The 24,988-nt window shown below is 40.9% G+C and overlaps 1 pseudogene; it reads left to right on the forward strand.

Moving 5' to 3' along the window:
• The first annotated feature begins 319 nt into the window (after nt 1-319).
• LOC132006256 (small nucleolar RNA U3) lies at nt 320-413 on the forward strand (annotated as a pseudogene).
• The last annotated feature ends 24,575 nt before the right edge of the window (nt 414-24,988 follow it).

The raw sequence follows: 24,988 nt of genomic DNA on the forward strand, positions 1-24,988 counted from the left end.
TAAAGCATGTGTAAAGTAGGGTGAGTATGCAGATCCTACCAAGAACGCAAGCAGGAAAGGGAGCAGGTGGCTGAGTGGGTTAAAGCCTCTGCCTTCGGCTCAGGTCATGATCCTGGCGTCCTGGGATCGAGCCCTGCATCAGGCTCTCTGCTCTGCGGGGAGCCTGCTTCCTCCTCTCTCTCTGCCTGCCTCTCTGCCTAATTGTGATCTCTGTCTGTCAAATAAATAAAATCTTAAAAAAAAAAAAGCAGATTTTTACGGAATCCTACAGTTTTCCTATCTCATAAGGACAACAGCCATATTAGATTGGGTCCATCCCAAGACTATACTTTCAGGGATCATTTCTATAGTTTGTTACTGGAGAAGTTTCTAGATAGGGGCCCTCCCGACTTGGGAACAGAAGACTGGCTGAGGACAAAGCAACCTTGCAACCCCCCCCCACCCCCACTCCTGGGTGGGACATATTGTGACATTCCTTAGGAATCTCCCAACTATCTCAATAGCTTGCTAAAGAGGGCAGAAGGACCTTGGCAACTGCAAGGCCTCTGGTATACATTCTCTTTGTAGGTCCTCCTTAGCATATGAAAGTTCTGTTGAAACCTCCCTTTTCCTTACTTCCCCCACCCCCGTGGTACACAACCTGCCACCCCTCACAACCTGGGACAGCAGCTCTTTCTGCCCACAGGTCCTGTCCTTGTGCTTTAAAAAACCACCTTTTTGTACCAGAGACATCTCAAGAATTCTTTTGTGGTCATTGGCTCCGGACCTCACCCCACCGAACCTCACCTATGTTCTAGAACTTCATCATTTGGCACCTGAATGTGGGGCTGTGAGCCTTTACATTTGGACTCTGAACTTCCATGTAAAATAGGTGAGTACTTTCTCTCCTCTTCCTCTTCCTTTCAGGGCTTTTCAAGGAGTGTGGTCTTATTGGAACACTTGCATGTCGATTGCTCAGGCTGTAATCCTCTAGCCTGTGGCTACTCTATGGGGAGGAGAACGTCTGCCTTTTGGGTGAAAGTTAGTACCCTGGACAGAATGGTAATGAGACTCAGAAACTTGATGCCCTCTCTTTATTCCTGTTCTTATACAAAGTTGTCTGTCTTGGGCATGGGACAGCCACCTAAGTCACCAGGACGGCTGTCAATCTTAAGACTCCTCTATGAGGTTTCCTCCTGATTGATCTAATGTGATTCCCTCCACATCCCTGGTCTAGCCACTTCTGGCCCCAGGACCTCCACAGGGAGCCGGCCGCAACCAGTACCCGATTGAATTAACACAGCCGGGGACCGTTTCCTAGGGAACTTGGTTGTAAGTACCACATGTTTTGGAATGTTGCATAGACCATGATGGATTTCAGTCTACTGTTTCTTGTCAGTGTCTTCTACAAACTACTTAAAGCTACAAAATTGGGTAATTACCCCTTGCCAAACTTTTCTAGTATTTCCATGGGTTAAAATGGCAAAATAGTATGCAATCTTCAGGACAGACGATGGCATGGCATGGCACAGTGTTTTGGTCCATTCACCAGGCACCCATTAGCTGTGATGGGAAAGGGTAGGGGTGCCGGCACCCCTCCAGGGCCTTTTACAGCCGGAATGCCAACACAGGGAAGGCAGGATCATGATCAATAGTGAAGTCTTGTTGAGGGACGCCTCCAGTCATTTTTGACACACAGGAACCTCTGACATATCCTGCGTGGGACGCCACCCAGGAGTCAGGGGGATTTGGTAATGGACCTTCTTTACTTTTTTGGGAGCGTGGTCTCAGTAAACTTTTTCAGTTCCCAAGTGCCTTTTAACCCACTGGAAATAATTTGGATTGCAAAACTTAGGAAAGGACTGAGCTTCTGTAACACTGCATGGCCTCAGTGGGATCTATCAGTTAGATGATCTCTGCAGGAAATGGCGAATGGACCTAGAATACCTTAATTGCTCATACCTAGGCCTTCATTTGTCTACACCGGGGCCATGACTTAAGGGCCTTTTGCAGAATGTGTTTGCCCGAATGAGTCAGCTAGTAAACTCCCTCCTGACATATTGGGTGATAATTACATAAATAAGCCTTCTCCTAGTAAAACCAGGTTGCTGGAGGATACACAGGCCATTCCTAGCAAAGGGGACGCTGACTTTGTCTCTGTTTCTCCTAATAGATGTGGGGGCTTCTCCCTCACTCATTTCCCATGCTAATGGCTATAATTGGAGCCAACTGGGGTTCACCTAACTTGAGACAGAGACTTAAAGGAATATTCCCAAGCAGCTTCCAAAAACTCCCTTTGTTTGGGGAAAATTCCCTGTCTTCTCTGGCCCAACGTGGACTGCCTGACCCCTCCACCCTTGTTGGTGGGAAAGCTTGGCATCTGCTCCTCTATAGGGGCTGATGAGCTCTAAAACCAGGAATCCTTTCTCTGCCTTTTGGCAGCACTTTGTTCTATCTCCCCCTTCTCCTGTTTCTGCACCAAAGTGGGTGCGGCCTGCATGACTGGCCCTAGACCATGCACCAAGGCTGCTTCTCTCTTCACTATCAAGGAGCAAGAAGAGCAACCCCTGGACCTACCCCCCAACTCAGATTTCCCCACCCGTGTCTCAGGTAAACATAAAGTGGAGTGGGCCCAGGTGGAACAGAAATCAGTATTTAAACTAAGTTAAGTTTGTTGGTTTAATTAAGATAGACATGTCTTTTAATTTATCAGCAGTAAACATGAAACTTTTATTCTATCAAGGTTTACTAAATGTCTAAGCTCATATTATCTATTGCAATTTGTTAGCAAAAAGATGACTAAACTGATGGTTCATTGTCTCAGACTTTTCACGGGTAATTGTTAATATAGCTTTCAAAGTCTTTGGTAACTTGAAAGTTAAAATTTTGCTTGGATGACAATTGGAATTAAATTTGTTGGACATCTAGGTCTTTCAAATAGGATAAAATGCTAAGTCAATGACTACTGGACATACGTTTTGTTCTATGTCCTATATGTTTTTGACGTACTGCGAAGAAACTAAGAATATTTAAATCTGTTGGTAAACATGTTTTGTGCTTAACTGATTCATAAATTTGCTATCTAAAGAATTCACTAGTGGTTAATACTTAACTGACTAGAGACTAAGGTGTTTCTGAGAATAGAAAATTCTAGCTGTAACTAAGACTAATGGAAATCAGAGAAACTACTCTGTATGTGGAAAAGTAGATACATAAGAAAGATAAAGAATGGGAATGCATTTTGTTAAAGATAAAAGATAATTTTGTTCTAAATGAGATGGTTGTAAAGAAATGGCTTGGGACAAAATCTAAATGTAAAAGAAAGTTAGTAGAAGGTTTGTGAAGGGAAACCTTCAGAGAAAGAGTTTTATGTATGGTCAGGACACACCAAGATTGAAATGAATGGGCTTTAAAGGTACATTGGTATAAGATTAAGATTGTCTCGGGGCGCCTGGGTGGCTCAGTGGGTTAAGCCGCTGTCTTTGGCTCGGGTCATGATCTCAGGGTCCTGGGATCGAGTCCTGCATCGGGCTCTCTGCTCTGCTCAGCAGGGAGCCTGCTTCCTCCTCTCTCTCTCTGCCTGCCTCTCTGCCTACTTGTGATTTCTCTCTGTCTAATAAATAAATAAAATCTTTTTAAAAAAAGATTAAAATTGTCTCCATTCAAAAGGACAGTTTTTTTTAAAATTAGTCTGCTGTTAGGAATAAAAGGTAAACAGTTGTTTCCTCTTTGTCTGCCCAGAAAAACCATTTTCCACATTTTGCCTATACCAGGTCTTCAACATCCCTAATTATATTTAGGCCTGTGCTTTAAAACTTCATAAGATTTTAGCAAATGTTGACAGGATTTAAATTGTAAATGAAATCTCTTGAACTCCTTAGGCTTTTCCTTGGTATGCTAAGTTACTCAGAAATTACTGCTAAACAAATAATAAACCATGGGTTACATTTGGGTAAATGCTGTAACTATTCTAGAGATTCTATGCATTTCCTAAAGTTTTAATGTTTTGATAGATAATCACTTGATAACATAATTATTGAAGTGCTGTGTGTCAATGGGTCACAGGATAACTGAGTTTCCTTTTCTACAATATCATAGTGAACTCTCAAATCAGATCATTAACAATGTCCCTTTCTGAGTTTTTTTGTTTTGTTTTAATTCTCCTGTAAAAGGAGTTTCACCTTAAAGGAGATTCATATAAACAGGACAAATACAGGTATTCTATATATTAAAAATCCTAAAACTTCAGTAAGAATTTCCAGAACTAACTAAAGCTGTATTCAAACTAAACTAGAATTAGTAACATGGGACTAAATGAACCAAAAGATTATAGTGTTAAGTCTCATTTTAAACATTGCTGGTTCTCTAATGTTTGTTCTTCCACACTAAGGAAAATTTTACTTAAGTTACCTGTGACTTACAGAAATGTAAAAATACTCATTGTAAACAAATCAAAGCATTCAATTTTTTCTCTCTATCTGAACCCTCTGAAACTCAAAAGATCTCCGAAAGTATTCTTTCTTCCATGGCAATCAGTCATTTGCATAACTTTAATAAGAATCTGCTCTCCTTGTAACAGGGCGCTATTGGAAACATTGTTTTTTTTTTTTTTTTTTTAACAAGGCTTTGACTGGAATGTCATATTTGAGAAAGACATGAATAGACTCAGATATGGCCAGACAGCTTTAAGGAACTAAGGTTGATCTTATGAAACCTGGAGCCATAAAGCCCCTTCGGATTGTTGGCCTGGTACCTTGCTTACAGAGTTCCCAGCAGCCTCACCAGTTGAGTAAAGAATGTCACTTCCCGGCAGGTGCAGAAACTTCAGAATACTTTGGGGTCCTCAGGAAGAGAAATTCACCCGAATCGACAGGTATTGCAGGCATGTCTGATGGCAAGTACTTGGCTTGGCTTCTGGCCTGGAGAGGCTACTAAAAATTCAACCTAGAGATTCCTTATAAGAGGTTCCAGCAAAGAAGATTCTAAAAGATCTATACACTCACTCACTGTCCTTGCTGATCTCATGTAAATAATTAGGCCAAATCTGTTTAAACTGGACTTGTTTCAAATAAATTAGTCCTAATTTGGCTATCTCTGGAAATGAGGGCTATTTTAGAGAGAAAAATTATGGTTATTACACACCTTTATGGATTCTAGATTTGATTGTCTTTAAATGTTTACCTAAGCTAGACAACTTGAGGTAACATCAGAGAAGTTGCACAATAGCTCATTTAAATGATCTTGCTTATTATTCTGTGGGGATAATAACAGAACCCTAGGGGCACATAACTATTTAAACAACTGGAAAAATGGGATTAATTCCCCAGCACTTGCATAACTCAACTATCACCTTGGCCTATTCTGTGGGGCTAGGATAATTGCCTAAAAGCCAGCATACCCCACTTCATAGGATTAAACTATGGACTTGTGGAGATAATGGATGGCCCCATTTTCTTTATGATTGAATTGGATGGTGCATGTGGGACTCTCCCTTATCTCAACAAGTTTTCTCCCACTTACCAGTGATCCTTTGTAATTAGAATGTTGTTAAGGCTGGACCTCTGGAAAAGGGCTTCTTCTTCTTCTTCTTCTTCTTTTTTTTTTTTTTAAGATTTTATTTATTTATTTGACAGAGAGACACCGCAAGTAGGCAGAGAGGCAGGCAGAGAGAGAGAGGAGGAAGCAGGCTCCCTGCCAAGCAGAAAGCCTGATTCGGGACTCGATCCCAGGACCGAGAGATCATGACCTGAGCCAAAGGCAGAAGCTTAACCCACTGTGCCATCCTGGCGCCCTGAAAAAGGGATGATTGCATCCCTTTGGTGTATTTCTCCTAGAAGCCACCACTGAGGTACAGTTGCAAACAAAGGCTTTAGCTAAGCATAGAACAGCCTGCCTCATAAAAGGAGCCTCAAAGCTCACTATGGGACAGTCCCTGATTATAATGACTTCATATCAGGTCCAGATTTGTCTTAGAAATCAAAGGCCATCATTGGATGATGGAGGCCAACTTTTAAATACCAGGCTACACTTACAGATATGCCTGAAATAATACTTAAAACTTGTCAAACTTTAAACCTACTTACCGTATGACTGAACCTGACCCTTTTTTTTTTTTTCAAGATTTTATTTATTTGACAAGAGCTTACAATAGGCAGAGAGGCAGGGTGGGGGGGGGGGGGGGGGGGGGGGGGGGGGGGGGGGGGGGGGGGGGGGGGGGGGAAGCAGGCTCCCTGCTGAGCAGAGATCCTGATGTGGTGCTTGATTCCTGAATCCTGAGATCATGACCCGAGCCAAAGGCAGAGGTTTAACCCACTGAGCCACCCAGGTGCCCCTGAACCTGACCCTTGTACTCCCCTATAGAGCAAAACTGTTCAGAGGTTATTGATCTTACTTTAGTCGGCCATATTTAAGATGCCCCTATTAAAAATACAAATGACATTTGGTTTACTGATGACAGTAATTTTCATAAAAGGAATAAGAAAAGCTGGGTAAGCTGTAGTGCTCACTAGCACTTTGCAATTGCCAAAGCCTTAAAAATTAATATTAATACTGACTCCAGATAATGCTCTCCTAGTCCTACATGTCCATGGAGCAATTTGGAAGGAAAGGGGTTTATTATCAAGCCATAACTCCACAATCAAATACAGTCCTAAAACTATTACTCTTTTTTTTAAGTTTTTTTTTTTTAATTTATTAATTTGACAGAGATCACAAGTAGGCAAAGCAACAGGCAGAGAGAAAGGGGGAAGAAAGCAGGCTCCCCGCCGAGTAGAGAGTTCGATGTGGGGGATGTGGGGTTCGATCCCAGGACCCTGAGACCATGACCTGAACCAAAGGCAGAGGCTTAATCCACTGAGCCACCGAGGCACCTCTAAAATTACTACTCTTAAGGCTGTACACCTACCTAAAGAGACAGCTATAATTCACTTCAAAGGACGTCAAAGGATATGACCTTAGGAACCAATGAAAGTAATATAGGGGTTTACATCAGGCCACTAATTGGGCAAAAAGGGCATGGAGTTGACAAAAAAACTTCATGAAAAAAAACTGTTCCTAGGTTTGGACTCCTTTGGTCCCTACAAATTAACAATTGATTGCCTTTTATTACACATTTAAAAAAATGGCCCTCCATAACTAAATAACCCTTGACATCTTGATTGCAGTTACAAGAAACCCAGAATTGGAGGAATGTCTCCTAACAAGACCCAGTGGTTATATGACTCACTTGTGCCCATGACTTTCCCCCTGCAGGATAGGCCACTGTACTCTGGGTTTTGCCTGGAATCACAGATGCATTATTAAAAGCATTACTAATCTGGCCAGACTTCTGGGACTTAAAACAGAACTTGTTCTGTCTCATTGGTATGACCAGCCAACAACCACTTTTGTTCCCTCTTTGGAACTGGAGGATGTTTGGCCCATGGGAGCTCTTAAGTACATGGTCAGCCCTAAATGACCCTCGAAGTAGCATTTCTCTGTGAAAATGCTATGGTGATACAAATGTGTAAAGCAGCTTTACAAAATAGAATGGCATTGGATGCTTTAACTGCTACACAAGGTAGAAGTTGTGCTATCACAAAAACAAAATACTATGATTATGTTCCAGATGATCACAAAACATTTCTTGGGTTCTGACATACTCAAGATAGCACTTTAAACAGTCCCTCTCTCCTTTAATGATTGATTAAACTGCTGGACTGGAAAAGGGTTTTTTGTCAACTAGCAAAAAGACTTATTTGAGCTTCATTTTCTTTTTGTTACACTAAACATGTTTTGCTGTTTTCTGCCATGTCTCCTCACCTGGTGTCGATTCTTCACTGCCATAACTTCCACAGACCATTTCCACCTGGGAAGATCACCTGAGCGGTCTCCCCTGGACTCAGCTGTTGCTGCCTTTCACAACTCCCTTATACATTTCCCAGCTGGCCAGTACTGACCTGTATGTAGGGACATGTCTACACCGTGGTCCAGCAGGAAGAAGTTACAGAAGCTGAGACCTTCCACCTAAAATGACCTTAACGATTTAAGAGTCAAAATTGTCCGGCGGGGGGGGGGGGGATGATGAGGAAACAGAAGGTTGGCTGAGGACAAAGCAAAAGGCTGACACCTTGCAACCTCCTCCCACCCCCGCTCCGGGGTGGGACATATGAGACATTCTTTAGGAATCTCCCAACTATCTTAATAGCTTGCTAGAAAGGGCAAAACGATCTTGGCAATGGCAAGGCTTCTGGTATCCTGGTATCCAGTCTTTTGTAGGTCCTATTTAGCATATGAAAGTTCTATAGACACCTCTTCCTTACCTCCCTCACCCCCATGGTACACAACCTGCCACCCCTCACAACTGGGGCAGCAGCTCTTTCTGCCCCCAGGTCCTGTCCCCATGCTTTAATAAACCACCATTTTGCACCAAAGATGTCTCAAGAATTCTTTCTTGGCCATTGGCGCCGGACCTCACCCCACTGAACCTCACTTATATTCTAGAACTTCATCCCTCCTACTGCAGGATGGCTATATCTGAACTGTTTACACCTGCAACAACCAGAAAAGTTCTGTTTCCAGAAAAGTTTCTTTTTCCAGAAAAGTTCATATTCAGAGGTGCTGTTGTAAGTGAACTAACATGAGTCCATGCCTTGTAAATTACAGACAAACTACCCCAGGTAGAGTTGTCACACAACGGAAACTTTATTTGCAGCAAACAAAGAGATCACAAGGAATAACTTCCAAACCCTTGATTCCCCAAGCAGAGGTGAGAGGGTAGTTTTGTTTAGGTTTTAGGATAAATATTCAGAAAGGGGAATCTTTGTTATCACATATAAAGGTGGGCATAAGTTTTTAAAGATGTTCTTAGAAAACACGCCTATAGATGCCTCCTAGTTTATGTTAATAAGGCTTGTGCTCCTCTCAGGGTGGAGGCTTTCAACTTTGAAATGAAGCAAGGGGAAGAGGCTCTGGGCCGGCTCAGGGAGCTGGTACAAACTGGTTGGGATCTTGGGCTCATTATCTTTCCTGGTCTTGTAGAGACCATTGGTTTTCACATTTTCTTTGTTTCCTTAAAATCCTTAACTCCTGGTCAAGTAGAGCTGATTAGGCATAGATCACAGGAAAATAGCCTGGAGCCTGTATGACTTGTCCTGTGTCACAAAAGCTCTCTCCTCTTTATTTTTCTGGAGACCCCTAAATCCTTCTGCTTACACTGGGAATTAGAACTTCAACATATATATTGCAGCAGATGCAATAAAACACATAATTACAGAGGTCATATCTGTCACAGCACAAATGGTATTTCACACCCTTTAGAGCAAAGAAGGAAAGGAAATGCTCTTACAAGTGTCCACCACTGTCGGGAATATGCTTACTGAGGGTTTTTCCTCCTCCTCTTCTCTGCTCTCCATTGTGCCTTATCTGTGACGTGGAAGTGATTAAATTTTAGAGTATAAGTGAGGTTCAGTGGGGTGAGGTCCAGAGCCAACAGCCAAAAATAATTCTTGAAACATCTTTGGTGCAAAATGGTGGTTTATTAAAGCATAGGGACAGGACTGGGGGCCCGGAAGAGCTGCTGCCCTGGTTGTGAGGGGTGGCAGGTTGTGTACCATGGGGGTGCTGGAAGTAAGGAAAAGGGAGGTTCAATAGAACTTTCATATGCTAAATAGGACCTACAAGATACTGGATACCAGAGGCCATGCCATTGCTAAGGTCGTTTTGCCCTTTTTATTTATTATTTATTTATTTTTTAAATTTTCAACATAACAGTATTCATTATTTTTGCACCACACCCAGTGCTCCATGCAATCCGTGCCCTCTATAATACCCACCACCTGGTACCACAACCTCCCACCCCCCGCCCCTTCAAAACCCTCAGATTGTTTTTCAGAGTCCATAGTCTCTCATGATTCACCTCCCCTTCCAATTTCCCCCAACTCCCTTTCCTCTCCATCTCCCCTTGTCCTCCATGCTATTTGTTATGCTCCACAAATAAGTGAAACCATATGATAATTGACTCTCTCTGCTTGACTTATTTCACTCAGCATAATCTCTTCCAGTCCCGTCCATGTTGCTACAAAAGTTGGGTATTCATCCTTTCTGATGGAGGCATAATACTCCATAGTGTATATGGACCACATCTTCCTTATCCATTCGTCCCTTGAAGGGCATCTTGGTTCTTTCCACAGTTTGGTGACCGTGGCCATTTTTTTAGCAAGCTATTAAGATAGTTGGGAGATTCCTAAAGAATGTCACAATATGTCCCACCCAGGAATGGGGGTGGAGGGGAGGTTGCAAGGTGTCAGCCTTTTGCTTTGTCCTCAGCCAGCCTTCTGTTCCCTCATCAGAAGGACTGATTAAGGCCACCAGCCAGGGGGTTCAGGCTTCAAAATACTTTGCCCCCAGCTGCCCAATTCCAGGAAGTTGTAAGTCAAGGTGAAGTGTGTAGTCTCTTGGGCTCATGGTTTAAATAACTTTGTAAACCTGGGCTCTGGGCTGGACCCTAGCCCCCACCCCCAGCCCACTGGAGGTCCCTGGGTCTGCTTTTTTTTTTTTTTAAGATTTTATTTTTTTATTTAACAGAGAGAGGGGGATCATAAGTAGGCAGAGAGGCAGGCAGGGGGTGGGGGTGGGGAAGCAGGCTCCGTGCTGAGCAGAGAGCCCGATATGGGGCCAGATCCTAGGACCCTGGGATCATGACCTGAGCTGAAGGGAGAGGTTTAACCCACTGAGCCACCCAGGTGCCCCCCTGCGTCTGCTTTTACATCACTCCATGGGGAAACTGAGAGGAAGGGTAGCAGTAAGACCCTGTGGCCCTACTAGACTGGACATCCTGCTTCCCCTAATCAGCCTGGGCTCAAAGGGGAGACCCCTCCCAAGTAATGGTCTAATTAAAGGGATATGACCAGTCCAGGCCAGCAACATGGACCTCCTCAGAACTCAAAAATCAGAAAGCAAGTATGTCATTTTCTGGAATGGATGGCTCTTTAATTAAAATAGCCACCTCACTTTTTTTTTTCTTTTCCTTTCCTTTCACATACCTGACTCTGCAATATTGTTAGAGGATACAGTAGGATCATTTCTACTCCTGAGAACTTAGCTGCAAATAGACTTGTATTTTCTCATTGACTTTCATTATCAAATCAAAGATGTGTTCTCTGATCACCTGTCAGATCACCCAATTTGTCATCTCTGCTTCTTCTTCTATTTCCCTTTCATAGCCTTGAGCTTTGGCTCCCATGTAATCTGATGAGATAGGATTCAAACAGCCCCTCCATTCCCCTGCACCCTCCAAAATCTGTCCTATGTTCCACCCCAACTCTGGCCTTCCTGTGTGGCTTTTTTCATGCCTCCCCATCCACCTGGATCCCACAACCTACAGAGAAAAGGGTAGATTCTCAGCCTGGTGTGTCCATGACCTGGTGCTTTTGTGTACTATCAGTGGAGCTCTCTTCTTTGTGCTAGGACTTCGTGGCACCAGTGTGAACCCCTTCTTTACCATACCAGAAGTGTACCTTGGGACCCCCGACTTTGCTTCCTCTGAATTCCCCTTTGGATTCTCCATCTTTCATAAAGCCTTTGGTGACCATCCCATTGGTACGGGAATGTCTTTCCTTGGCAGATTCCTGCAGCCCTGAGTAGGAGCCGATCCAAACATGGCCGCAACAGGTCACAAGGACAACACAGAAGGACACTGGTCACCTTCATCTTTTGAGTGTACTTGGTGCCTCTTCCAATTCCTTCCCTATAAATAGAAGCATTTGCAAAGGCAACAGTTTGCTACATGGGTTGATGTAAAGGACCAGGTATAGTCAGTAGGTTTCTAAGGCAAACAGATAACTTCCTTGGGCCCTCACCCAAAAGTGTGGGTTTCCTTCCCAGAAAGGAAGCAGCCCGAGTTTAAGGGTGAGAGTCAAACATTTCTCCTGCCAGAATTATATTTAGAATAGTGTGGTCTCTGAGCTGGTAATACCAGCATCACCTGGGAGCTAGTTAGAAAAGTAAGCTCTCAGGTTCTTCTCAACTTATGGGAGTGGCCCCAGTGGCCATTGTTAACCAGCTCTTCAGGTGACTCTCACAGCATGGTAAAGTATGAAACATCCAATCTGGTACATGATACAAAGATTAAACACTGCCTCAAGGTAGCAAGCATCTGATCAGACCACAGTTGTTGGGTCCTATTTGTCATTCCTCGCACCTTTAATGTGGCCTCTCTGTTCCAGCCAAAGCCCATCCATCATCTCCTTCACTTCTCATGCCTCCTCACTGCTTGTCTAAGCCTGACTCTCCGAGGGCCTGGAGACTTGTGCCCTCCTTGGAGAAGGAGAAGTATCTGCCAGATTTTAGCATTATGAGCAAGCATGTGTCTCAGGAGGCCCCTCAGGAAGCTTCCTGTGTTTGCAAGGGTTTGGCCACTGTGGTAGCCACACGAATGCCCCTGCAGGGAGTTGGACCAGGCTATTGTGCTATGAGCAGCTGGAGTGTTTGCACCAAAACTTCCAGGAACTACTCCCATCCAATGCTGGAGCCAGGCAGGGAGCTGCTGGGAAAATGGGATGTGAGACTTCTCTGATGGCTTACATCCCTGGAGAATTCCCTAATGGCCTTGTTGTGTGTTCAGCTACTCTGCAGAATGCTCCCACCCAAACCTACTCTTGCTTCCCTTCACGTGGGGCTAGATTTGCATCACCATCTGATGACTTCCTCAGCTTTTTTTCTCTCCTTCCCCATTTTCTGTCCCCAGTAGTGCCTTTAATAAAACCCTTGCATGCATAATCCCATTTTGGTGCCTGTTCCTCCAATGACATGAACTCATGAATCTCAGAAAGTGTCAAAAGAGTTTGTGGCATGTGTGTGTGTGTGAGAGAGAGAGAGAGAGAGAGAGAGAGCGCGCACAGGATGAGAAAGAAAGTGAGGAGAGACTAGGTGGCAGAGAAGACCTACAGGCTGAGCTCAGGGTGATAAAGATTAGGTCTAGAGGTATGGACCAAGTGGTCTTCAGCATATTTAAAGCCCTGGGGAAGTATTAGATCACTCAGGAAGAATGCCATAGAGAAGAAGCTAGGCTGAGGATGGATGGAACGCTGATGATCACCAAGTTTTAAAGAACAGTCATGGGAAAATGTTCTTCAGAGGCCCTGGAAGGAGTGGCAGAGAAAGGAAGGAGGCAAAGCAGGAGACAGTAGGGTCAGGAAATCCTGGAAGAGAGTAGAATTTCACATTCTGGTGCAGATGCTGACCCAGTGACTTACTGGTGTGCTGATAGTGTCTTTCCTGAAAGAGCAGGGAGGGTGGGGTGGGCAATCTGTTGGGAGCTGGGGACAGGAGCCAGTATGCAACAAGGTGTGACACAAGCAAGGAAGGAGAACTTCTGGAAATCTGATTCAGAGCAAAATGGTGTTGAGGGAAAAGCTGTCAGAGTGTGGGATCCCGAAGCCTGTTTATGAGCAGGTAGAAAGGAGCCAAGGTGGGTGAGTAGCAATTGGATTGTTGGGGGATAAGAATCAGCCTTGATGACAAGGAGTAGAAGCACTGCTTTGAGACCAAACCCAAGGAGGAGAACTTTACATGCTACGGGTCTGCTGGTGACTTCTGGAAAAAGGCAGAAAGTTGAAGGGATTCTCATGTGGGTCTTCTATTGTATCCCACTTTTCCTGTGCATTGGGAATGGAGATTATCTGCTGAATAGTGGCAGAAACTGAGAATGGAAGGTGGGATCAATGACTGGGGAAGTGAAATAATGAAAAACTTGTTGCCAAGAAGAACAGAGAGAGGATTGTGATGGTTAATTTCATGTGTCTACTTGGCTGGGCCATGGGATGCCTACAAATCTGGTTAAATATGATTTCTGGGTATGTCTGTGAGCATGTTTCTGGAACAGATTAACATTTGAATTGGTAGACAGAGTAAAGCAGATGGCCCTTCCCAATGTAGGTGGGCTTTATCCAGTCCGCGGAGGGCCTGAAGAGAACAAAAAGACAAAGACTAAATTTGCTCCCTTTTTCACTATCGAGCTGTGACATTGGTCTTCTGCCTTCAAATTGCATCACTGGCTTTCCCAGATCCTCCTTAATCATGTGAACCAGTACTTTGTAATAAATCATATACCTATGATATATGATAGATGTAATCTCCTATTGGTTCTGTTTCTCTGGAGAACCTAATACAGGGAAATAACAAGATTCCTGGACTGCTCAGCAGGGTTGGGTGTGAGGTTTCCCTAATATCACTCAGAGGATTTAATTGACTCAGGTCTAGGGTTTGGCTAGTTGGGTTTGACAGGAATGCAAGGATTCCCAAGAAATCGTCAGTGTGGTGGACCATGGGCTGGACAGTAAGAGAAGGCTATTAGTCCAAGAGTGGCAAAGGGAGAAGCAAGGAAGGAGCTTTGATAACTGTGTTGCAGTCATCAAAGAGGTGAGCAGGAAGGATGGAACATGACAGTCTGGGAATGAAAGATACAAGTCTGGGGGCTTAGGCACTCCTGGGAGTGGTTATGTTTACTGTAGGCCTGGTGGTGTCTGGTGGGTTGGTCCTCTGGAAAGAACTTCCTAAGACAGTGTAGTCCAGAGAGTGCTAAGGTTCTCAGAGAATTTCTCAGTATTTGTGTGAATCAAACTAATGCCATCTTGGACTCATGATGACTGTTAGGTGACCTGAAACCTTCTTGAGCACAGTATTCCCCCCCTCACCCCCACTAGACACACACAGCCCCCTTACCAGCATAGGTCTTTCCTTTTGTGTAACCACACCCTCAAGTGTACCCTTGGAGCATAATGGCCTTGTTCTTCCCTGGCTATGACACACACCTATTCTGTGGCACACCCCTCTTTCTGGGTGGCCCCACTGGCCTCCACTGGAGGCTGGTGGCCTCCAGCACTATAAAAGCAGATTTCAAGGGAGGTGGGGTTGAGGAGATCTATTTGTCTAACAGCCAGTTCTGTCCCCTTAATTGGCCTTTTTCTTTGGTCTCACTGTTCTCTTGGACTTTGGAGATGGTTTGGGGTATACCTTCCTTTCTAGGAAAAACCTGGATAAGTCTGATGGGGGGGGAAGGGACACGCTTCTCACGGAGAGCATCATCAGGGCTTTTATGGACTATTGCTTCAGGTAGAGTGCGGAGTAATTATTTTCTTATGACTGTTTGTAGATATAATTGTATCCTCACTACTCAGGAATTTATGTTCAGAAAATAATTACTTTTGGATTAACTGCTTTGACAATCTTTTAATTCTACTATCAACACTGTTTGCATTTAAGCTGAGCTTCCTCCTTGCCAATCTGATGTGTCTGTTACAATAAGCGTTTCAACTCAATTAGCATCTCAGTAACAATCAAATTATCTTTAATATGATGTAATTACTTTTTTTTATTAGGCTAAACTGGGGATCCTGAGCTGTGAATGTCTACCATAGCTTTGAGAAGTGATTAAAACAAACCCAGAGGCCTTTCCAAGATATGAGCATATTTTCCAAAAATCCTATTGAAACCCTGATCATCCACCCAGGACCCCAAAACACAGGACTTGTGCTGAATTCACTTCCCGCAGGCAGCCTTCCTGATGTAGTCATCCAGTGTGTCGTGCCTCATGCGGAGGCTTCCCAGACCTTACACGGGGAGTTTCAGTCCGTCTGTCTGCACCGGCCTTTTGTAGCTTCCTCAAGCCTGTCATACGCAGACCTCACTGCTAGGCTGAACCATGCGTCTTATCACCCTAAATGGAATTCATGTGTGTTGCACTCCTCCTATGTAAAGCATGATTATGGGTAAACTGTGTCCCTACCAACTTACATGTTGAAATCCTAAGCCCCAGTACCTTAGAATGTGTTAGTTGGAGATACAGTCTTACAGAGGTAATTAAGTTAAAATGAAGTCATTGGGGTGGTCCCTAATCCAATATGACTAGTGTGCTTATTAGAAAGAAATCCGGACACAGACATGCACAGAGGAAAGACAATGTGAAGATCCAAGAAGCTGGCCATCTCTGAGACAAGGAAAGAGGTCTGGAATAAACCCTTCCCTCACAGCTCTCAGAAGCAGCCAATCCTTGGGACACCTTGACCTCAGACGTCTGGCTTCCAGAACCATGAGGCTATACATTTGTGTCATTTAAGCTGCCTAGTTTGTGGTACATGTTACAGCAACCTCAGCAAACTAATACAGTCACCCACCATAATGTGTAAAAGCAAGACACTGACCCTTCTGATGAGCCCTGGGTGATGGACGGCACTGTACCCCTAAAACTAATGTAACACTATGTGTAAACCAACCAAATTAAAATAAAAACTTCAAAAAAAAAATAAGAACAAAACACTGAAGTCTGGGTGCTCAAGTCTGAATCCATATACAGCTACTTCTCAGCATTTATAGGTCTCAGTTTCGTTGTCATTAAAATGGAGATAATAATAGCATCCACCTCCTCACAAGGTTGTTGTGATTCCTATAAAGAGCTTAATGCAGTGACTGGAATGTAGCAAATGTTTGATACATGTTACTTTTTACTCTGTACCAGGCACAGTATTAAGTGCTTTATGTACACTTGCTCTATTAGTCCTTCCTACAGTCTTAGGAGGGAAAGGCTTTATTTTTCTGTGAGGAAACTGAGTCAGAGATTAAATGTGATATTAAATATGAAGCAAGGACTGGACTTGACATCGGGACTAGCAGTCAGATTGTCTCGTGCTGACCTAGGGGCCACAGACTTGTGACCACCTGGAGAGGGTGTATGTGTGTGTGTGTGCGCGCGTGTGTGTGTGTTAATGATCTTTTATTTAGTTGGGCTTTTTAGTTTACCTTTAGCAACACATGAGTTCAGTCTCATAAAAAATTCTGATGCAGATAAAAAGAAAAATCATCCTTCAGCAGGAAGTGATTTTTTTTTTCCTGTTTGGTTTAAAAGATGTTTTTATCTTAAAAGTTTTTATTCATCCATTCAGCACATTTATTAACTATTTACTCTGTGCCCTCCATTGTAGTAGATGCTAGGAGCAAAGTGATGAATGAGGTTCCCTCCTCTTAAAGTTTAAATTCCAGCAGTAAGTTATAGATAATTAAAAACAGACATTTTGAAAGTTTAAAAGGAAAAGCAAGCATAATTATCAAGAAACAAATAATTATGGTAAGGTGATAGTACTTCAGAGATATGTTTTATAGAAGAAGGCTAGAAAAGGCCTTGGAGAATTTGACATTAAACCTGGAAACAGAAGGATGAAAAGCCATTTGAAAATATTTCAACGAGGCAGAGTCAAGACTAAGACCACGGCCCTGAGGCGGAACATCAGCACCGTGAGCATAGGTGACACAATTCTTTTGCTGAGCAGCTTTTATAGAACTCCCATCTCCTCAAGAGGATATATAATTATTATTGTAGTTTTTAAAGCCAATTTTAGTGTTTTTTAAGATCGAAATCTAATGTCAGGGTCACATATTTGAATTTTTTTTTTCCAGTGGTTTTGTTGTTTTCTTCAGGCATCCTGCTTGTACATTGGTTCTCTATTGCTTTTGTCCCACATCCACATCCATCATTTTCTTCTTTTCATCAAACTTTGCACTTTATTTCTTTATGATGTTTTTTTTTCAAGTCTGTCCTCTACATTATGGATTTTTTTTTCTTTAATTCTCTTTTCACTGCTTCCTATGCTATTTTAAGTCCTCAAAATGGGGCATAGTTCCCTTAATTTCTTGCCTTTCTTTTGCCAGTTCTCTTTTCATTTTTGGTTGGTTTTTGTTTTGTTTTTTATTTTTTGTTTTTTGTTTTTATTCTATCATCTCATCTTTCATTGCTTATGTTAAACAGTTCTGGATTTCTATAATTTCCTTTTCTTTTCTTTTTTTTTTTTTTTTTTTTTTTTTTTGAGCCTAACTCAGAGCTCAAATTCACACCTTGAGCCAAGATCAAGAATCAGACACTTAGCGGACCAAGCCATCTGAATGCCCTTCTAATTTCCTTTAGAGATCCAAGTAGTTATTTTCTTTTTTATGCTTAACTTCTTTCAGCTTTATTGAGGTACAATTGACAAATGAAAATTGTACATATTTAAGGTATACCACTCAATGTTTTGATTACATATTCATTGTAAAATAAACACCACACTGAAGTTAATTAACAAAGCTATTACCTTATATAGTTTCCACTTGCCTTCCACTTATATGTGGTGAGAACTCAAGGTCTATTCTTTCCACCAGTTTCAAATGAGCAACATTGTTAACTATAGTAACATGAATAGAACTTAGATTTCCAGAACTTAATCTTCTTGCATAACTGAAACCCTGTACTCTTCAACCACTAGGTCTCCATTTCCCCCTCCCCAACCCTTGACACCCAACATTCTACTCTGTTTCTCTCTCTCTCTTTTTTTAAATTTTATTTATTTATTTGACAGATAGAGATCACAAGTAGGCAGAGAAGCAGGCAGAGAAAGAGGAGGAAGCAGGCTCCCCGCTGAGCAGAGAGCCCAATGCCAGGCTGGATCCCAGAACCCTGAGATCATGACCTGAGCTGAAGGCAGAGGCTTAACCCACTGAGCCACCCAGGTGCCCCTCTACTCTGCTTCTATGAGCTCAATTATCTTATATTTTGCATATAAGTAAAATCATGCAGCATTTGATTTCTGTGTCTGGCTTATTTCACATGATGCAATGTGCACTAAGTTTATTCCTACTGTCACAAATGTCAGGATTTCCCTTCTTTAAAGAATTAAAAGACAAATGAATGTATATATCTCACATTTCTTTATCCAGTATCCATCAATGGACAGTCAGGTGGTTTCCAAGTCTTGACTGGTGTGAATAATTCAACAATGAACATGGGAGTGTAGTTAACTCTGAGATACGGATTTTGTTTCCTTTGGATATACCCAGAAGTAGGCTCTCTGGATCATATAGTAGTTCTCTTTTATTTTTTTAGAGCACCTCATAATAGTCCATAGTGGCTGTACTCATCTACATTTCCAAGAAGAGTGTACTGTGGTTCCATTTTCTCCACATCCTTTCCCACATGTTACCTTTTTTGTCTTTTTGGTAATAGCCATCCTGATTAGGTATAAGGTGGTATCTCACTGTGGTTTTGATTTGCGTTTTCCTGATGATGACTGATGTTGAGTCTGTTTTCATGTTTTTGTTGGCCATTTTTGTGCCTCCTTTGGAGAAATGTCTATTTTTTTAAATCTTTTTTTTCTTGCTCTTGAGTTGTATGAGTTCCTTATATATTTTGGCTATTAATGCTCTCTCAGATATATGATTTGCAAATATTCTCTCCCACTCTATAGGTAGTCTTTTCATTCTGCTGACTGTTAACCTTCACTGTGCAGAAGTTGTTTGCTTGCTTGCTTGTTTGTTACTGTTTTGCTTTTAGTCTGGTGCAATCTCACTTGTCTGTTTTTGCTTTTGTTGCCTGGGCTTTTGGTTCAAATCCAAAACAAATCATTGCCAAGACACATAACAAGGAACTTACCCTTTGTTTTCTTCTAGTAGCTTTATAGTTTCAAGTCTTATGTTTAATTTTTTTTATTTCATTTTGAGTTTATTTTTGTTTATGATAAGAGATAAGGGTCCAATTTCATTCCTGTGCATATGTATATGCCCTTTTCCCATTCTGTTTATTGAAGAAAGTCTTCTCCATTGTGCGTTCTTGGCACCTTGTTGAAGATCAGTTGACCATACATGCATGGTTTCTTCTGCAGCTTTCTATTCTATTCCATTGTCCATGTCTATTTTCAGGCTTATATCATACTTCAGAACACTCTATGTTTTGATTACCATTCCTTTGTAATATATTTTGAAATCAGGAAGTGTAATTCAAGAGTTTTGTTCTTAAGATTGCTTTAGTTCTGATTCTTTTGTGGTTCCATATAAACTTTAAGATTTTTGTTGTTTTCTGTAAGGAGTACCTCTGAGATTTTGATAGGGACTACATTAATCTGTATATCAGTTTGGGTAGTATAGACATCTTAATTTTAACTCTTCCAGTTCATGGACACAAAATGCTTCTGCTGTTTTTTTGTCTGTGTCTCTATTAATTTTATTATCAATATTTTATAATTTCTAGTGTACAAATCTTTTACCTCTTTGGTTAAGCTAGTGTCCAAGTGTTTTATTTTTCCTATGCTCTTATAAATGGAATTTGTTTCTTAATCTCTCTCTTTTTTAATGATTTATTTATTTATTTGACAGAGAGAGATCACAAGTAGACAGAGAGGGGGAAGCAGGCTCCCTGCTGAGCCCAGCCCAGCTGGGCTCTATCCCAGGATTCTGAGACCATGACCCCAGCCAAAGGCAGAGGCTTAACCCACTGAGCCACCCAGGGGCCCCTTAATATCTTTTTTAGATAGTTTGTTGTTCCTGTATAGAAACACTGTTGATTTTTGTCTGCTGGTTTTGTATCCTTTAACTTACTGAATTCATTTATTAGTTGTAACAACTTTTTGATGTCTTGATTCTCCATATATATGATCATGTCATTTCCAAACAGATCATTTTACTTCTTCTTTTCTAATTTGAATGATTTTTTTCACTTTTTCTTACCTAATTACTCTGGCTAGGATTTCTGGTACTATGTTGAAAAGAAGTGGCAAGAGTAGACATCCCTTCTTGTACTAGATATTAGAGGACAGTTTTTCTACATTGATTATGACATTAGCTGTGGGCTTTTCATATTGGCTTTTATTGTATAAGTTCCTCCTATGCCTATTTTATTGAGAGTTTTCACCATAAAAGATGTTGAATTTCATCGAATGATTTTTCTGCATATATTGAGATGATCGTGTCATTTCTACCTTATCATCATATGGTGGGTCAGATTGATTGATTTGTATGTGTGGAGGCATTCTTGCATCCCAGGGATAAAGCCCACTTAGTCATAGTATATAACCCTTTCAATGTCCTGTTGAATTTGGTGTGCATTATTTTACTGAGGACTTTTTGCATCTATGTTTTTCAGAGATACCAGCCTATAGTTTTCTTATCTTGTGGTGTATTTGTCTGGCTTTGGTATCAGTGTGATACTGACCTCATAATATGAGTTTAGAAATGTCTTCCCTTCTTTGAATTTTTGCAAGAGTTCAGGAAAGATTGTCATTAGTGCTTCTTTGAATATTTGATAGAATTCACTTGTGAAGCCATCTACTACTGTGCTTTTGTTTCTTGGAAGTTTTTATGTACTGCTTGTATCTCCTCATTTGTTATTTGCCTATTCATGCTTTCTGTTTCCTCTCGATCCAGTTTTGGTAGGGTATATATTTCTAGGTATTTATCCATTTATTCTAGGTTATACAATTTGTTGGAATGTAATTGTTCATGATAGTCTCTTATGATCCTTTTTATATCTGAAGCATATGTTATAATATCTCCTCTTTAATTTCTAATTTTACTTATTTCAGTGTTATCCCCTTTTTCTTCATCTATTAAAGCAATTGCTAGTTTTGGTGATTTTTTTCAGAAGTCAACTCTAAGTTTTATTTTGTTTTATTTTTCTATTCTCTATTATTTCTGCTTTAATATTTCTTATTTCCTTCCTTCCATTAACATTGGACTTTGTTTTTTTTTTCTGTTTCCTTGAAGTGTAGTGTTATTTATGTGAGATATTTCTTCTTTTTTTAATGTAGGCATTTATCACTATAAACTCTCTTCTTAGTACTGCTTTTACTGTATCCTATCCCATGTGTTTTGGTATGTTGTGCTTTCATTTGTCTTGATATATTTTAAACTGTCTTTTTGTTTATCTCTTTGACTCAACTCTCTTTTTTTTTAAATTTATAGTTTCTTTCCATTGTGCTCAGAAAAGATATCTGGAATGTTTTCAGCTTTCTTGATTCTGTTAAGATTTGTTTTGTGACCTATCACACATTGTTTCCTGGAGAATCTTCTGTGTATGCTTTAGAGAATGTGTATTCTTCTGTGGGGTGGAAATGATGAATATGTTCATTAGGGTTGGTCAGTTGTTTCATTGATTGTCTGTGTGGATATTCTGTCCATATTAAAAGTAGAGTATTAAACTCTCCTACTGCTATTGTATTGCTGTTATTTTCTTCTTTCTGACTTGTCATTGTTTGCTTTACGTTTCAGGTGCTCTGATGTTCAGTGTGTATGTATTTATAATTATTATTTATTCCTGTTGAATTGACCCTTTTCTCACTATATATGACCTTCTTTGTAGCTAGAGACAGTTTTGGATTTAAAGTCTATTTTGCCTGATATAACTAGAACCCCCTACCTCTTTCTTTTGGCTATTATTAGCATGGAATATTTTTTTCACCTCTTCACTATCATCCTGTGTAAGTTTGTTTGTTTGTTTGTTTGTTTAGAGGGTGTGAGTGGGGAAAGGAACAGAGGGGGGAAGAGTGAGAGATAATGTCAAGCAAACTGCATATTCAACAGAGAGCCCAAAGTGGAGCTTGATTCCGAGACCCTAAGATCATGACCCAAGCTGAAATCAAGTGCAATGCCCAACTGACTGAACCACCTATGTACCCCTAATCCTATGTGTGTTCTTAAATCTAAACTGATTCATTTGTAAACCGCATGTGGCTGGATCTTGTCTTTTTTTTTAATCCATTAAGTGACTCTATATCTTTTGATTGAATAGTTTACTCCATTTACACTTAAAGTTATTATTTATAGATAGGAAATTACTACTGCTATTTTGTTGTTTGTCTCTTGCAGTTGTTGCTGTTTTCCTCTCTTGTTATCACCCTTTGTGATGCATTTCTTTTTTGTAGTGATGTACTTTGATTATGTTTTCTTTATTGTTTGTGCATTATAGGTTTTTTTTTTCCTTTGTGGTTATCTTGAAGATTGTGTAAAATATCTTGTAGCTATAACCACCTATTTTAAGTAGATAACAACTTAATTTCAATCACATCCCAAAACTACACTTTCACCCTCACCTCCCACATTGCTTGATCTAAAAAAACTTCACTTCTTTTTTTTTTAAACTTTACTTCTTTTTGTATTGTGTATCAATTAAGACATTTTTTTCTTTTAGCTTTATATTAAGGTTAAAAGGTAACTTATATGCCACCATCACAATGTTACATTATCCTGTATTTGTCTGTATAATACAGTCACCTTTACCAGGGAGAATTATGATTTCATATTTTTGTTTCAATTTGAAGAAATGCCTTGGGTGTTTCTTTTAAGAAAGGCCTAATGATTATGAACTCCCTCAGTCTGTGTTTGTCTGGAAAGGCTTTATCTCTCATTCATTTTTAAAGAATAGTGTAGTATTCCATGTTGACAGTTTTGTCTTTCAGTACTTTGAATATATCCTCCAACGTTCTTCAGCCAAGTAGGTTTCTCCTGAGGAATCCACTGATTATGGGATTCCCTTATATTTGGTGGATCACTTTTACCTTGCCTTTCAAAATTCTCTCTTTGTCTTTAACTTCCAACAATTTAAGTATGCTGTGTCTCAGTGTAGACCTCTTTATACTCATCCCATTTAGAATCTTTTAGACTTCATGAATCAGTATATCCATTTTCTTCTGCAGATTTGGGAAGTTTTCAGTTATTCTTTCTTTTAAAAGCTTTTTGCTGCTTTTTAGTTCTTTTCTCCTTCTGGTAACTTCATAATGTGTATTGGTTCATCTAAGAGTACCTCTTATATTCCTTAGCCTTTTTTTAATCTTTTTTTTTTTAAGATTTTTTTATTTATTTATCAGAGAGAGAGGGGGGGAGAGAGTGAGCACAGGCAGACAGAATTGCAGGCAGAGGCAGAGGGAGAAGCAGGCTCCTTGCCGAGCAAGGAGCCCGATGTGGGACTCGATCCCAGGACGCTGGGATCATGACCTGAGCCGAAGGCAGCTGCTTAACCAACTGAGCCACCCAGGCGTCCCTTTTTTAATCTTTTATATATTTTTTTTCTCCTCTGGAAATTTCAACCATCTTTGACATTCTTGATTCTCTCTTCCGCTTGGTCAAGTCTGCTTTGATGTCCCTCATTGCATTTTTTATTTCATTCATTGGATTCTTCAGCTCAGAGTTTCTGTTTGGCTCCCTTTTTTATGATCTCTCTTTGTTGAACTTCTCATTGTTGTCATGTATAGTTTTCCTGATCTCATTTATTTGCATGTCTGTGTTTTCTCAACCCGTGGGCTGCTTTTTCTTTTTTTTAAAACTTAATTTTTTAGAACAGTTTTAATTTCACAACAAAATTAGAAGAAGTTAGAGAGAGTTCCCATATAACCCTTGTCCCATATATTCATAGCATCCCCCATTATAAAAATCACTCATCAGAATGGTCCATTTGATACCAAAGATGAACCTACATTGATGCACTATAATCACTCAGTGTCCATAGTTTACCTTAAGTTTCATGTTTGATGTTTACATTCATTCAAAGGGTTTGGCTAAATATTTAATGGCATATAAACATCCATACAGAGTATTTTCATTTCCCTAAAACTCCTCTGTGCTCTATCTATTCACCTTCCTCCTCTCCCCACTTCTAACCCCTGGCAACCACTGATTTTTTTATTCTCTCCATAGTTTTTCCATTTCCAGAAGGCTTTATATAGTTTCCCAGTGTAGTTATACAACTTCTCAGGTTGGCTTCTTTCACTTCGTAATATACATTTACGTTTCCTCCATGTTTCTCCATGGCTTAATAGTTCACTTCTTTTTAGTGCTGAAAATATTTCATTGTCTGGGTGAACAGCCATTTGTATATCCATTCACTTACTGAAGGACATCTGGGTTGTTTTCAAGTCTTGGCAATTATAAATAAATCTGCCATAAAAATCTGTGTGGGGGCTTTTGTGTAGACATACATTGTCAACTTATTTGGGTAAATAAACTGAGGACCACAAGAGCTGGACCATATAATAAGAGTATGTTTAGTTTTATAAGAAACCATCAAACTGGGGTGCCTGGGTGGCTCAGAGGGTTACGCCTCTGCCTTCAGCTCAGGTTATAGTCCCAGGGTCCTGGGATCGAGCCCCACATCCGGCTCTCTGCTCAGTAAGGAGCCTGCTTCTCCTCCTCTCTGCCTGCTACTCTGCCTATTTGTGATCTATCTCTCTGTCAAATAGATAAA

The sequence above is a fragment of the Mustela nigripes genome, chromosome 17 (genome assembly GCF_022355385.1).
Source record: "Mustela nigripes isolate SB6536 chromosome 17, MUSNIG.SB6536, whole genome shotgun sequence".
Lineage (NCBI taxonomy): Eukaryota > Metazoa > Chordata > Mammalia > Carnivora > Mustelidae > Mustela > Mustela nigripes.